Source organism: Artemia sp. Qi Xiang Cuo, chromosome 21 (genome assembly GCF_049724085.1).
Source record: "Artemia sp. Qi Xiang Cuo chromosome 21, ASM4972408v1, whole genome shotgun sequence".
NCBI lineage: Eukaryota > Metazoa > Arthropoda > Branchiopoda > Anostraca > Artemiidae > Artemia > Artemia sp. Qi Xiang Cuo.
The window spans coordinates 52,135,975-52,153,364 of NC_142814.1; positions in this window are offsets into that span (position 1 = coordinate 52,135,975).

A 17,390-nucleotide genomic window follows, 5' to 3' on the forward strand; every position below is an offset into this window, starting at 1 on the left:
TATTCCTAGATAGCTAGGCCCCTAACTGACCTCACTCAAGGAAACTCACGAAAAAATATTTGGTCAAAAGAAGCACAGGAATCCTTAGATTATCTAAAAAAAGGCACTCATTTCAGAGCCCATCTTAGCGTTACCAAACTTCCAAACGGGACAATTCGTAGTTACTACAGATACATCAACCAAGACAATAGGGGCCATTCTCTCGCAAACATTTGAAAGGGAAGAAAATGGTAAAATCATAAAGGAAGAAAAGTAATGGCATATGCTAGTCGTACCCTCACCCGAGGGGAAAAAAATACTCAGCCACCATGCTTGAGCTATTGTCAATAAATAATCACCTAGATAAATTTAGACATTATTTGGTGGGTTGTAAATTTAAACTACGTTTTGATCATAAGAGCTTACAATATCTACAAACTTTTAAAAAAACCAACGGGAATCCTTGCTCGATGGATACTCAAAATACAAGATTTAGACTATGAATTTGAACACCTTAAGGGAAAGAAAAACACTCCTTGCGACTACCTAAGTAGATTTCCGGAGGATGACCACTTAGAAAACGAAATTAAATTATTTAATGCGATAATCTCAAAAAACGCCCGAAAAAGTAAAAGATCAAAAGAAAATATCGTCAATAAATCACAAAATGAGCATGGTCCACTATCTTTAATTAATATAAAAGAAAGCCAAAATACAGATGAAACATGTACTGTCCTGATAAAGTATTTTCTTTACGATAAAGAGCTACCCGATCACTTAAAAACACTCAAAAAGGGTATAGATAATTATTATTATGATTTGGATGAAAAAATATTATGTAGAATAATAACCAATGAGACCAACCGAAATCAAACTTACATAATTCCAGTTTTACCCCGAAATCTATAATTCCCGCATTTAAATATTTCCATTCAGAGATAGGCGGACACCTAGGAATTAGTAAGACCTTTTCACAAATTGAAGCAGTACTTTTATGTCCCATCAGCTCTAGCTAAACTTAAGGAGTTCATAAATAGCTGTAATACGTGTAATCCGAGAAAAAATCCTATTGTATACCCTAATCCACCCCTGGGAAGGACCCCCATAGCAAGGTTTCCATTTGACATAATTTCATTTGACCTGTGTCGCACTAGTGGCGGCTTGCCCACATCTAACAAAGGTCACACTTGCATCTTGTCGGTCATCGACCATTTTTCTGGTTTCACTTTCGCTAAAGCGTTAAAAAATCAAAGTGCCTATACGACCAGTAAAGCCCTCGCTAAGTTGTTCCTAAATTTTGGAATACCAAATACGGTGCTGAGTGATAACGGGAGTAATTTTGTCTCAAAAGTAACTAGAGATTTAATGAGCTTTCTCCACATTAATAAATTATTAACAACCCCATACAACCCTCAAACCAATGGGAAAATCAAAAATAAACATAAATTATTTTCAAATATTTTGGGAATTTATACAAAAGATAATAGAAGAGACTGGCATGATACCTTACCTAACCTAACTAACGTGATCAACACGGCATTCTCGCCAGTAGTGAAAGACAACCCTTTCTATATACTTTTCGGACGTGATTTTCGAATTCCCTATGATGAAATAATCAAATCGAGACAATACTATAATGATTCCGAGGATTACAAGTAAGAATTTATTATGAGAAAGACTTATAAAATCGTTAAGAAAGAAATAGAAAAATCCAAAATAAATCAGAAAAAAAATATACCAAACATTAAGGGAGATTTGAATTTCAATGTAGGAGATTTTGTTTATGTGAAAAATGAAACGACAGCAGAGGGTAAGAAACTCTCAGATCGATACTCAGGCCCTTACAGAATTATAAAGAAATATGATAACAAAATAACATTTAAGATCTTTAGCCCAAATACTGGAGAAACTAATAAAACTCACATCCGTCGCATAAAAAGGGCAAAATTTCCAGAAGCATGGGCCCCACAACCCACGACGTCTGAATCCTCAGATGCCGAAAATAAAACACGTACATCGAGGTTAGGTGAATTAAAACCCTTTAATTTCAAACAAGGATACTTCGAAAACGAAAGCGAAGAAGAAGATTTCCATGAATTTACAACAATGACAAATATGGTTAGCCCAAAGAATAAAATCCCAAATGTCCCAAAACATAGAAAAAATGATTCATCCTCCACAGAGAGTTCAGAGGAAATAGATTATACAATTTCCCCAAAATCTAAATTTTTTCCCGATAGAATCTCAACCCCCATCCCACCAAACTATTCCCAAATGATTTAATTTCACCAACAACGCCCATAAAGCGACCCGTGTCACTCTATGACGAGTTAAACAAAAGCTATTGATAGCACTGGTGACCAAAGATTGCAGTACCCCAGCGAACCTTGAGGAAAGACTTTATGCGAAGCAATGGACATAATAAATTACCCTATCAAAACAAGGCAAAGGACATACAAGGTAAATCCTGAAACGCCTAAGAATACTCGAAAGTCGCAAGACCATGATATAAAGGTATCAAAGGCCAAACCAAGGGACTGAACATCTTGGAAGGAGACTATGATACAACAGGTTCCACATCACCCCGAAAACTTTGCTTTCAAGCAATGGCATAACCCGACAAAAACATCTGATTCTTCAGAAAATTTACAAGAATTGTTTAATCTGTCAGAAGTAGGAGTCCATCATAAACAAGCAATTGATAAGCCTATAACTTCAAGGGGTGAAGAAATTTTTGAAAGCGAAGCTGGCTCTACGCTCAAGTCCCAAAAGTCCCCCATTAAAAATCCAGACCCTGAATCATCCAGTTCATCAGAGTCGGAAAACGAATCAGACCAGGAGAAATTCAGAGATCCAAAAGGTTTAAAACCAACTTCGGCGGCATCACACGGAAAGAAGGCAAAATTAAAAGGCCAAAAAAATTCCTAAAGAAACTATATAAAAAATTTGACATAATCTCGTTAGCGAAACCAAAAAAGGATAAGCTCCAAACAAACAAGGAAATTACAACCAAATCCGGTAGAGTAATTAAAAAAACAGAAAAACTAGATATATAAATAAATCTAAATGTGTTAATCTATATGTTATGTCAGTACGTAATACCTACCCATTATAATACACAACACTTTCAGGTACATATTAAATCACTCTAACCCAATCGGATCATTAAATAACTTGGCCAGTTATTCCAAAGATAGTGTGAGTAAAATTCTTATTTAAACAATTAACACACTAACAAAAGCAAAGTGATGTACTACTACAATAACAACTACTAACTCGCCTCTAAGTATATTAATACAAATTTCACCAGTTGTCTCACAAAACAATAGTCAAAATGTTCAAGGGAAATAGTAGCCCCAACCTAACAAACATAAAGTCTTCAAAACAAGAATCCATTAAACGCTCATTCAGCTTAACCGCATTAAATCATTATGTCGAAGGACTGCAAAGACAAAGTATTTTTGATATATTAAAAAGAAAAGAAGCTGAGAAATCCTTTAAAAAACGAACAACAAATAGCTTGCAATGGATTGCCCATAAGCTGGTGAGGAGTTTAATAATCTTTGCTATCAAATATTGTCATGGAGACCCTAATGAGAAAAGAAAAAAGGACAATTCAGAACAGAGTGAAAACCCACTACAACTAGCAATTAAAATACAAAACAGAGAGGTGGTAAAAGCATTGATCCATAGCGGGGCCAACGACAACTTGAATCATAGTGAAATGAAATACACGCTAACAGTAACTGTGAAAAACCTTGACTACATATTACTTGAATATTTGTTGCAAAATTTAATAAACCCACTCGCGAACCTTTCATTAACATTAGAATAAATAAAGTGCCTCGTTCATGCACAATATAATTAATATTCAATTATTAATTCCAAAAAGAATAAGAAAAGATTTAGTATACTCACTTTTAGAGTTATATTAAAATAAATTACAAAAGAAGAACATTCAATAATCACCCATTTCATAATGCAAAATGTGTGGTATATGATTGACGAGGAAGATCATTTGGACGTTTGGCCCCTAAATTTTTTTAGACTCCTTGCGGATTTTGGCTGCAATCTATTAGAAAAACATATTATTCTAATTGGGAATCCAATCGTAATATAATAGATATTCTAGTAGAAAAACTCAAAAAACATTACGAGATACTTATAGAACCAGGAACCAGAAGTATAAGTTATTATATTGATTATAGCCAGTACCAAGAATTAAAGGATATGATTCTCAAGTCCCTTCAAAACGATTAACAGTTTGCTTTGAAAATAAAAACGGTATCGACATTATAATACGTGAAGGGAATTCCCTCAAAGACACATTCAAATTAATTTTTTCGATTGTAAATGTTATTGATAATCCCCTATCTCTGGCCAGTATATGCCGCAAAACGATTCGCCAAATAATTCACAAAAAAACATAATGAACATATTAAGGTGCTTAAACATCCCAAGGGATTTACTTAAGTATTTAATGCATCTATATAATGCACATTATTCAAAAGATAGTCTAGTACTGGAAATACAGTTTATAGCCCGTAGGAACAAAACGCTGCCAGAAATGAGGTATGAATGCCAACATATGACGGAAGGACCAATACTAAATTGGAACTAAAATCTAAAAATTAATAAATTCACTCAGGTGCGACCTTATAAACCCAACAACCCTATATAATTTGAGAATTGGGCAATGACGCACCCCTTGCCATGCATGGACTTTTGAGTCATCTCAAGAGGAGATCACAACTAATATATATATATATATATATATATATATATATATATATATATATATATATATATATATATATATATATATATATATATATATATATATATATATATATATATATATATATATATATATATATATATATATATATATATATATATATATAAAATCTATATATATAATAAAGGTAGTTTCATGGAAATCTAAATAATTTTAGACCACTATGGAAATTTGGAGAATCGAATTATATTGAAGGAAAAAATAACCAAGTTTGACGTGGCACTGGTGAAAAAAAATAGTTCAATTTCAACCTGAAGTCACCTTACTTTCCATTCAAAAATAAATATTCAATCTTAGTTAATTTGGAGCTTTAGAAGTATCGAATTAAGTCGAACGATTAAGTACCCTAGTATGAGGAAATATTGGCGAACAAGTAGTATGATCTCGACCAAAGGCAACCATATATGTAACTAATTTTGAAGTAAAACAACAAGACAGTAGCCAATAGAAACTACCTTTCATTTCAGAAAAATTGCCAAGGCAATTATTGACACAGAGTTCACAACTATCAGGTTTGCCAAAGAAAACATGATATACTCAGCAGCAATCCTGATAGTGGACGAATAGGGAAAGGGAATTTCTGCACAAAAGGGTGACGTTAAATATGATTTAAGAGAATATGACAAAGAATCGTATCGTTTTGCACTACAATTTGCAAACAATCCCAAATGTCGACCCATAAGAGGAAAACTGGGAATAAAGTACAACGAGAGAAAGGGCAAGTATCTTCAATACATTCAGAAGGAAATTCGAAACTTGCAAAAACAATATAAAATCCGGTACTGGTTTGCCAAGAGTCCTTGTCAGACCGATTTAGCCCTACTAGATAAATGTAGGAAACAAAAAATATGTTTTAAGATCGAAGGAAACAAGGACTGTGTAAAATAACAAGGTCAACATGACCCACTCCAAGAGATAAGGTATTACAAGCAATTCCTATATATAATCCTCGAAGCATAGAATATACCATGAAAAGAAAAGAAATAATATTTAAAAGAATAAAAACAAATAAATCAAATTGAGCGCAATTGAAGACCAAAAATAAAGGTTATATAATGTATTCTCAACCACAAACTTCATCTCTAAAACAAAACATGGTTTCATCGCATCAGCACAATTCAATTCCAAAATTTTAAATAGTAGCCCATGTGTATTTGTGTTATGTTAGTACATAATTATTATTGTATATATAAATATTATTACGTCGGTCACAGCGTTCTACAAATATAATTGATTGTATTTTAAAAATAATAAATAATTCAATGAATCATCAAGACATTTTGTTATTTTTTTGCAAATTATGTTTAAATACGCTTAAATCAATATCAGTTTTAACAAAAAAAAAACCCCCTAGAAAATAAATTGAAAAGATTGTGGTTTTTCTTGTATTTCATCTTGAAATTTATTCTAGGGTATATTCCTTAAGATTCACAAGAAAATTATTGAAAGAGCAATTTCTGCATATTTCCAAGGTGCTAGGCAAGGTAACTGATATTTAAACTACTAACATTAAGAAACAAAGGTACTAATAATTTTAAATCTTTCAAAAAAAGGGATGTAATGTATAAGCTCAATAGTTTAATCAACATAACCTCACCAAGTAATTTACAAAAAGAGGATTTGATCAACAAAGTGATCTATGGCACTATAGAAGGAAAAATCTTATATACCAAGGGCCACCTTAAACTCAAATCATGTAGCTTACCAAACCTAGCTGAAGTAAGTCATGAATTAAGACAAGAATTATTCGAAGAAAATACAAAAACGGCTGTAGTAAATCTTAACTATATTGCGATTGAAAACCTACTACAACCACCTACTATCCATCTTAAAGATGAACTATTGAGGGATATTATCTCAACTATAATAGATAAAGCCTTTAACCAAAATGGAAAAAAACACACAATATTAGTCTTCAGAGTACTGGTACAAAATATTCCAAAAACTAAATACCCAACAATAACGGCAGAAATTGTAAAATTATTAGACTACTCCATGAACAAAAACATGGAAACAACGTTTTGGCCTCTGAAATTCCCATCAATCTTAGTAGATCAAGGCCATAACTTACTAGAACAGAATAACATTTTCGAAATCTTTCTCAACAATAATCAAGCTTTTTGTGGAAAGTTCTCAAGACAATTCCAACTGTTTCAAAGCAATCATCAAGTAACTGGTACAATAAATACAAAAAATTTTATGGTGGATGCCAACACATACGAAGATATAAAAATTATCACACTGAACTTGTTTAGAAATGATATACATTTTGGAAGAAAAATATATTCAGAATCAGATATAATAGTTTACGAAAAAAGGCATTGCGGAAAATGTCTCTGGGCAGATTTACAATTAAACTTTGACATTACCTAAACATTAGTTAAAAGGGATAGCCCTTTGCAAGAATGGCCCAAATTGAAAGTAAGAAACAATATCCAAAAATCAAATTTTACTTTGTCAAACCTTGGGTTTCCCTTACTAGGCAGCAAATAAACATTAAGCCACTGCATTCCTTTCAAATCATTAATCCATATGATTTATCTAAACCATGACCAATGTACAACTATGAATGATAAATCAGTCTGTCAGACAAGCAAATTAATATCCCAAATACGTTTTAGAACTCAAACCCCAACCATTTTGATGACTGAGGGACCAATCATGACTGTAATAGATCCAACAACAATATGTATACCCACATGCACATTATAAAACATCTGAACATTAAAATCAGGAATATGTATGTAATGAATCATTTCCAGATAATCAAGAAGATATATGGCAAATAAGAAAAGGTAAATAAATTCAAAACTCCTTAACTAGCTTATTAAGTAAATATCCTTTTAAAAAAATGTCAATAAAAAAGGCATTGAGTTGCTCTAATTTAAACAATCCCAATTATTGCCAAACAATAAAAATCCTGGAAAATTCTCTAAATAAGGAAAACTACACAATTAAAACTCAGAGTTTACCAAATATATCAAGAATAAATCACGAATTGAATGAATTGATCTTTAACTATGCCCTAAACGAGGCAGTGGGTAATCTGAGCCATACAACGCTTGACTTGTTACTAAAAATCCCCTTAATTATCAAAAACGATTTGAAAGTTGATATCAAGATCAAACTGATGTTCTGTACCTTCTCCCAAAGAGTAATTCGGGAAGTTTCCAATACAAAAGAAAGTTTGCCTCCCTAACTTTTGAAGTGTTAATTAAAAGATCCCCAAGAAATGCTTATCCCTTAATAGAAACTCTAATTTGTGGAAACCTATGGCACACGTATTATGAACATGGCTTCACAATTATATGGCCACTAACATTCCTATCAATACTTTTAGATCAAGGATACAATCTTGTAAAAACGAGCAATTTACTCCTCACCCTATCTAAAAATTAAATTAATCAAAACCAAACCGAATCATCATCTGGTCTAGTAACCTATCTATATGAACAAGATTACCAAGAATTAAGAAAAATAATCCTTGGCCTCTATAAAAATGATGAAAACTTCGGTTCAAAAATACTGCCAGGTGTGGACCTAGTAACTTTTGAAGAAAGAAATAAAAGTTCAAATTCTTTATTTTATCAAAGGCAAATAACCATTAAAATAAAACGCATTAACCTAAGCAATCCCACACTAGAACAACTATGCAGAAAATATATAAGCCAATATATGAAAAAATCTGACATTACGAACTCCTTGAAAAACCTTAACTTCCCAACCAAACTAAAAAAGTATCTAATATACAAACATGACAATCCTGAGAAGAACAACCAAATTTTTGAAAGCCAAGACAATTAGCAAAAAAATCCCGTAAATGAAACGATTTAACAAATGAAGCTCCCAAATTCCTTCTTAAAAATGATACGTATCAAAATGGCCACACCATGCGCATTAACAGCCAACGGATATCTAAATCCTTATTGGCTAATCAGAAGAACAAAAATGGTGTCAGGAATATTGAATGACGGCATTGAAAAATTAATAAGTAAAAATACACTCGTATACATTTTATTGTAGCAAAATCTGAACAATTAACAATGAAAAGGCTAAAACCTTTTCTTGAAAAAAAAATGAATAGAATCTTGGTTATTAGACTACGCACATCTAGTAAGTAAAAGTGTAAAAAAATTGTCAAATTCTTATTAAGAACCAAAAAATTAAGATACAACTATGTAAACATAGCCTAGCCTATAAATAGCTAAATTTTAGATATGACCATGTACAAGGAATATAGGGTAAGACACCCAGTAGTCGGACACTTTAATCACTTTGAAAACTTTTTGACATTTAAACTACTCTAATTACTGTATTATACCACCTAGAAACTTAATTTTTGTAACATTAAATTTCTCCAGGATTTCTTAACAAGTAGGTTACTAATTCAAATAGTTTCGCTTGTACAGCGCCTCCTATTTTTGAATTTACTAACAAGTGACAATTCTGCTTAAAGTCGTAAATAAAAACCGCTCATTGTAAATAATTATGACACAATATTTCTTATTCCCATCCAGCAAACTTCCTATTTTTAACCAATAGCAGTGAAACTAGTTTTCCCAGTTTTTTTTTCTATATTCTGTAATCTTGGCCAGGTTATAGATGCAGTTTCAAAATAGCTATAGTTTGTAAAATCACCATTTCGCAAATGAAAAATTAAACTTTAAAGGTTTATTACAAATTTGTTATTTAAATTTTATTTTCAGAGAAGATAATTATTCAGATTGGATTATTGAGGAAAGTGATTATCCTTTTCTTCAATGAGGGCAGGTGCTGATCAAGGATTTTTTTTTGGTGGGGGGGGGGGCAAAATAGGTTGATCGAATAAAAAAATTTAGGGGTGTAAAATAGTTGATCTTATAAAATTGCATCAGGATTAAGTTTAATTAATGAAAACTTAATTCTATTTAACGGCATAAATCTGGTTGAGATTTGTTAAAATTTACAAAGATCGCATCCCCCCCCCGAACCACATGAGTCTTAGAGTGCCCATATGTACAGGGTACATTGATTTATTATTAAATAATAAATATTTTTCAGAAGTATCAAAACCACTCACAAAAAATAAATTTTGATTCTACAAAAAAAATATATCAAAGAAACAAGAAATGAATTGAAGATTCTTAAAAACTTTAATATATACCCCCTCCCCGTTTTATAGCTAGTTTTGACCAAGATAATGTTTGGTGCCAACAATTTGTTAAAGCAATATTGCTATGACTCTTTTGTGTCAACCTTTAATTTGCTACTTCCAAAATAGACAAATGCTGTCAACTGCTTGAACTTGCTTAGTTAATTACAAAATCTTGAATGAAATTTTAGTCAATGTAGTTGAGAATCTAAAAAAAAACATCTTCCTTGTGTCGTCTCTATGTTTGTCGTCTCTATGTGCGTGTCGTCTCTGACAAAACTTGGTTTTAAATCAATTTGAGGAGAAAAAGGAGCACAGGGTGTTTATAATTTCTGACATTGAATTGGCGGTACTGTTCTAAAATCTCAGAAACACGCCATAATTGAAGTTTGGTTGAGCCTAACGAAATATAACAAAATAGCATAAAAATATGCTTTTTACGGTTTTGCAAACCAGTTAGTTAGGGAAAGGCAATTTTACGGAAAATATATTCTGCTCAAATTCAGGATAGCCAAGTAAATTTACAACTGCTAATGCTTTAACAATTAATAGCCCTGTATGAAGGCTAATTCTGAGATAATTTTTTTTTAAAGAAAATATGGTATAGTTTATTTCTTCCTAAGAACTATCTTAAAATACGATCTTCTTACCATAAAAATGTACAACTCCCCCCCCTCATAATGAGGCAAATTTTAGATACAGACTGTAAAAGGTTGAGGAAAAGAGGATTCAAGTAAAGGTGAACCCAAAAATATTATTCATAAGAAAATTTACAGTACATCTGGAATTAAAAATTTGGGCGTTAGGCTCATATTGTTTTCTTGTCAAGGTTTAAATATTTTCGGACTTATGTATCACAAACAGTTGGTTAAGAAGGCCAAATAATGTTAGTGCGAAGTAAAAGAATTAGCCTAGTAAATTTAATTATGATTTGTAGCCAACAGCTATCATGTCCAGGCGATGGGCTGATATAAAAATGAGACTGCGATAAGTATTAAATTTGGAATATGGCTGGTCACAAGGTAGGGGGTTGATCGGTTACTATATAGTAATTATGATGTAACCTAAAGACAGAAAAGCATAGTAGAGACAAACAAGGAAAAAAAATGTCTCTTCGGTGGGGGGATTGCCCGCACGGGGGTGGGTATTCTCCGATGGTAGTTTTCGCGGGGGTACTTTCCGTAGGGAGTTTTCTCAGCAGAGGAGCATTTCCTGCGAGGTAAATTTTTGGGGGGGGGGGGGGGGCATTTTCCGTTATTTCCTGTGGGAGGATTTTTTTATGGGGGGAGGGGGGGGTAAACAACTAAGGGCTAAATAACTGCTTCTAAGTCCTTAGAAGCAGCATGAAAAACCAATAATTTTTAATTGTTGTCAAAATTCCCGTTTTAATTTAAGTTTAAATTTACTTGTTTAGTTTAGTTCTTGTTTGTTTTAAGTTTTAATATTACCCCGTACTTATAGGTTGAATTTGTCTATTTAATTTACTTATATAGAAACCCAAACAATATTTGTTTTTGTTTTTAAATATCTTAAGTAATATATGAGATAAATGACATAATAAAAAATTGCTAATGGTATTTACAGTTTACATGTGTTTACTATTTTTTTTTTTTTTTGAAAACAATTTTGAAGTTTTTGACGCAATATAAGCAATAATCGTTTTAGGCTATGGGTTGCAAAACCGGGCCGTGGCTCTCGATCTAAAGCCTATTTTATAAAAGGCTTGATTTACTACGCAGATACAACTTGAGCCCTACTTGAGCCTGGAAACGAGGCTAAAACCAATTTTGTCTTCCAAATTTTCGAAGCGAAATTCAATTTTGTTTTTTCCCGAAAAATCCCCGTACCTTGAAGACTTGTCTCTGAAAACTCCCCGAATTTTTAAGACTTGTCTCCGAATTTAAATTTTCGAGAGTGGAAGCCTTGTATAGCATACCTGCATGATGCATAAACACCAAAATTTTTTTACCTACATTTTTGTTACATTTTTACAAGTCAGACAAACATTTCGTTTTTGGGAGGGGGGGGTGTTCAAATCCCCCCCCCTGGGTGCAGCCTTGTCCAAGTAAAAAAAATTGCTTTTGTACAAGGAAACCAGTAACGGAAAACCTGTCAAATAGGCTATTTCCAAGAGAACGCTATAGATAAAACATTGCAAGGCTGTGGTTTCACATGGAGTAACAATATTTTAACAATTGTTTTTTGGTGTTTAAGGGAGGAAGGTACCTAGGTTAGGTCATGTATTTCACGTAAGTTGTTTATTTTTTTTAAAAATAAAGTTGTGTGACAGATTCAGACTTTAGCGTAAAGAGCGAGGCATTGAGGAGGGGACAGCCCCTTTCATATACAGAATCATTTCTGTTCGTTTTAAGTTTTAATGATCCTCCTTACTTTCAGGTTAAACTTTTTTTATTTAATTTCTGAACGTTTTTAAATTAATGCAGCTTTGATTTTGGCTCACCGTACATGAATAATTAAAACGAAATTTGCATATTAATTTTACTTTTTTGGCTAAATGGCTTTCTCGAAATTCTTTTCTGACGTAACTTACGAATTAAATTACGTAACGAACTTCTATATTCGTATGTTTTATTATGTATATTAGGGAGTTTACCCTCTAGTCGATACCTTGCTCTTTACGCTACAATTCGAGTATTGTTCGAATCACACACCCCTGAATCACAAAAGCCGGTTACTTAGCATAGATAGCTCTTTTGAAACTACTAAAAAAAGACTCTAGTGAACACGGCGCGGTATTAACTAGGGGACGAACCCCCTCATATACGTAATCATTTCTGTTTGTTTTAAGTTTTAACGTTGCTCCTTACTTTAAGTTGAAAAAAATATTTTTTTTATTTAATTTCTGATCGTTTTTTAAATAATGCTGGGAAATCCGGCGCTCCCTTCATAGAACTGTCCCTTCCCCCAAGGAAACATCCTCCATGGAAGAATCCTCCCCCGTAACCCTTTCCTCCCCATCAGAAAAAAAATACCTCCTGAAACGTCTTTATACTTCGCATTAACCAATACTATATGTAAACAATGGGCAAAGTTCATAAATTCCAGCCCTTCCCTCGAGAACTTCGGGCGATTAAGTCATCCTCAAATACATATATATTAGATTTTCGACTCTGCTTAACAAGACGGCTAACTCAAAATTTAGATTTAGTTAATTTTGGAAAAAAGTTAGCGTGTGAGGGGGTCAAGTTGACCTCTTATTTTTGTGATCCTTTAAATAGGGCACTAGAACTTTTAAATTTCGGTCGATTGAGCCGTCTTATGGTATTCTTGGACTACTGGATCGGTACGATCACCCCAGGGGAAATAAAAAAAAAATTACACACATCTGTGATCTTTCTTCTGACCAAAAATACAAAATTCCATATTTTTGCAGATAGGAGCTTGAAACTTCCGCAACAGGTTTTTCTGATACGCTGAATCCGACGGTGTGATTTTCATTTAAGTTCTATGACTTTTTGGGGGTGTTTCCCCCTTTTTTCGAATATAAGGCAAATTTTCTCAGGCATGTAGCTTTTTATGGGTATCACTAAATTTGATGAAAGTCAGATATTAGAAATCAGCATAAAAATTTGATTCTGTTGAAGTATATATGGGTGTCAAAATTCCAGTTATTAAATTTTTGGTTACTATTGAGCCGGATCGCTCCTTACTTACAATTCATTGCCACGAAATATTTGACAAAACATTAGATTCTAAAAATTGGCAACTTACAACCAAATAAAGATTACTGATACATGTGTATCAGTCATCAATATCAGTAATCCCCCCCTATTCGCCTAATATAGGCGAACCACAAATTTTCCCCTGAATTTAGTTTTAGTCCGGTCATGATGAAATTAGTCCATAAAAAATGTTTCAAGGTGCTATCTGACTCAAATAGAATTTTTAACAGTTGTTTTTAAAATTTGGTCAACTGTCATTTATCGTCCGAGAACTTCACACACTAAGATGATAAAAATTGTTGTCAATTGCCCAGACAATTCCCTTGCTGAAATATGATGTTATAAGTAAGTCAACGGTTTTTTCTGGATAGGTCTGGGATAGCAATTTGGAACTCTCTCAGTTCAAAATTAATAGTCACATATTAAACAAATATATTGATCTGAATTAAAAAATATTCGATACCTATAAAATGTTGCATTTACTATAATCTATTGCATATTTATATAAAACAAATCTTTTGAAATTCGCCTTGGATAGGAAATTTTGATGGACTCAGAAGACATAGCGACTCTCAACCAGAGCAGCAGAACAAATAAAGAGGGATTGTTCCGGTGCTACGTTTCACAGTAAGTTAGGCTAGTCCCTCGGCCCTAGGCTATCGGGTTTTTTAACATTATGCTAGGCCAAGGGTGAATCTCCAACATTTTTATTGGAGGAGGCAAGAGGGGCCCATCTCCAGAGAGTTAAAGGACATGGGGTGTATAGCATAATTGTTTTCTTCACATAAAGAGGGGGGGCAACAGCCCCCCCCCTTGCCATCCTCCCACCGCCCCCCTGGGCGGTGCCTACCATAACCTTGGTGCCTGTAGTAGGCTAGGTGCCTGGTGGTGTCTAGTTTTATAGGCATAATAGGCTAAGCCGATCTTTTTTCGTCCCATTTTTGGGGGGGGGGGCCAACTGCCCCCCTTGCCCCCTCAAAACGACACGCCAGTGCTAGTCTACGCATAAATACGATTTACTACCATACACGCCCCTACCACTGATTTTTTTTCGGAGGGGGTTGTACACAGATTAGTTTGCTGGGGGGGGGGGTTACACAAAAAAAAACTTAAAAAACTCATATAAAATTTGTTTATACCCATTTTTGTTACGTTTTTATGAGTCAAACAAACATTTCTGGGGGGGGGAGGGTTCCAAGGTTAAACGTAATACGATATCTACGAGTTTCTGTCTGGAATAACATGTTACTAACTTCAAATTGACCTAGCCTAATCAAAAACATAAACGCTCAGAGCTAACAAAAATAAGACCTTAACTTAACCGCGTTAACTGAACTTAAATAGATAAAAAAACCTAGGCTATAAAAAATTAATGACAGGGTGGGAAACTCGGGCATAGGATTTGACCGATGAGTTGTCCGGTGTTCTGGGTAGTTTAGGCTACATCGCTCCGATATGATTCCTGCTTGTTTTTAGTTTAATGGGGTTCTTTACTATTCTTTGAAAAACTTAGGCTAGGTCATCAAAAACCTGTTTTTGACGGATTAATTTAAGAAATCACAAAAGGGTAATAAATTGTCGGCTATGGCTTGGTTTTCATTGCCGAGGCCTATAAGATATTTAAACTGTTTTTTTTTGGGGTTTAGGGGGGATGGTACCTAAGATAGGTTAGGTTATGTAATAATATATGCTATGCTTTACCCCCACCCCATTTTTCGGAGGTGTTTTTACTGGGAAAAAATTGGGGGCCGGTTTTATACAACATAAAAATAAAAAAACACATACAAAATTTGTTTATATCCATTTTTGCTAATTTTTTATGAGTCAGGCAAACATTTCAGGTTGGGGTGGGGTTAAAACCCCCTAACCCTCTCTTGGTAGGCCTTTGACCTTGATAGCCTACCATCTTTTGCAATTGCAGCATTTGTATGCTAAATAGCCATGCATTGAAAAAACCGAGTTGATTAAAATTCAATTTGGTCTTTCTCTCGGCCAATTTTGAGTGCTTCGGCCTACCAGGGGTGTGACGACGCCGAGGAATAGTTCGTTTACCCCATAAACCGTCTAGGGCTGCCCCTGGTTTGGCATAAAATTATTATTTAGAATTATGAAATCTTTTCTTTCTTTATCGATAATGCTTTCGATAGGCCCACAACCGAAGTAATTGAAGCCATTAAAAGAGAAGATATTCTTATCCCAAGGAATAAACCAATAGTGAAACAGCAGGACCAGTCCGTAGGACCAACTACAAGGAGGGACACAAACGTGGAGGTAAGTCAGTGGTAAGGTATAATGAAACAAATATCAAGCAAGCAATAACGGATCATTTCGAGGGTAAGTCAATGAGGAAGGCAGCTGAGGACAATAATGTTCCTAAAAGTACACTGAATGATCGGATTAAAAAAATTTAAGTCAAGGGCAAGGCTTGGAGGATGGTGGGATAAAGCCAAAACGAGAACCTCCTCCAATTCTTGGTGAAGAAATTAAGCCAATTGCTGTAACTCGTATTAAGAACATGCAGAAAGTTGAGTTTCTGGTAACTAAGGAACAATTACGAAGCACATTGGCACAGGTAGAAAAGATTTAGGGCATAGCTGATAAATTTTCAAGTGATGGCATACCAGGTTAAAAACTCATCACAAATTTTTTAAAACTTCATCCTAACGTGGTAGTATATAAAGCGGAACCTACACATGGTGGTAAGACAGCATTGACAGAAGAAAAATTTTTAAATTACTTCACTGTTCAAAAAGAGCGACTTCAGACCGATGAAGGACTGACTGATGAAGATTTTAAAAATGCTGCTTTATGGTTTAACTGCGACGAGACGATGATCAGGTACGAAAACACTTCGAAGGTTTTAGCAGAAAAAGGATCTAAAAGTGTTTTTAATAGGTCTGTTAATGAAAAAGATGGGTTAACCGTGTTGGCATGCATTAATGCTAAAGGTGAGTGTCCCCCCTCTAGTTGTGTGAAAGCATCCTAGGCCGAACAAGAAAGTCCTTGAAACAATTCCAGGAGATGTGAAAGCTTTCCATAGCAATTCAGGATGACACAGGATGACACAGTATGTGTTTTTCAAATGGATGGACGAGATATTTCATCCATGGTTAGTTCAAAAGGGTTATTTAAAGGTTGTTTTGACTATGGATAACCACAGTAGTCACGTATCCATGAAGACATCAGAATTTGCTAGGAAAATTAATATTAGGCTATTGTGCATATTATCTAATGCTTCTGAAATTTTGCAGCCTTTAGATGTGGGTGCATTTAAGCCGCTAAAATACAATAGGAAGAGGCAGGTGAACCTCTGGACGAAAGGACACATGGCAGAAAATGGCAATAGTATTGAAATCATCCACTATGGTCCTCCGAAAATGGTCAAGAAGACGTCTTTTTGTCAACAGTTTCCATATATCTTTAGGAAAAAAATGACCCAAGAGCCATATAAAAATGCGTTTTGGAAAAGTGGACTTTTCCCGTGGAGTGCCCAAAACATTGACTTTAGTAGGTTAACAGAACTTAGGCCTAATCAGGATGTAGTTTGGCCTACAGTCAGTGTGATTCTACCCGAGTGTTATGAAAACCTAATAAATAGTAACCAGGGTCAAATAAATCGTTCTATTATAGGTCGACCACTTGATAAAAACCAGAATCCAAATCATAAAAGAATATTTAGAAAAATATCTTGACCCAGTTATATTAGAGGACTTTGTCTTTAATGACAGTCCAATTTGGACCGGTCGTTAAGATATACGGGGTCTGTATAAATATTGGAGGTCCATTGAAGAGGATTATA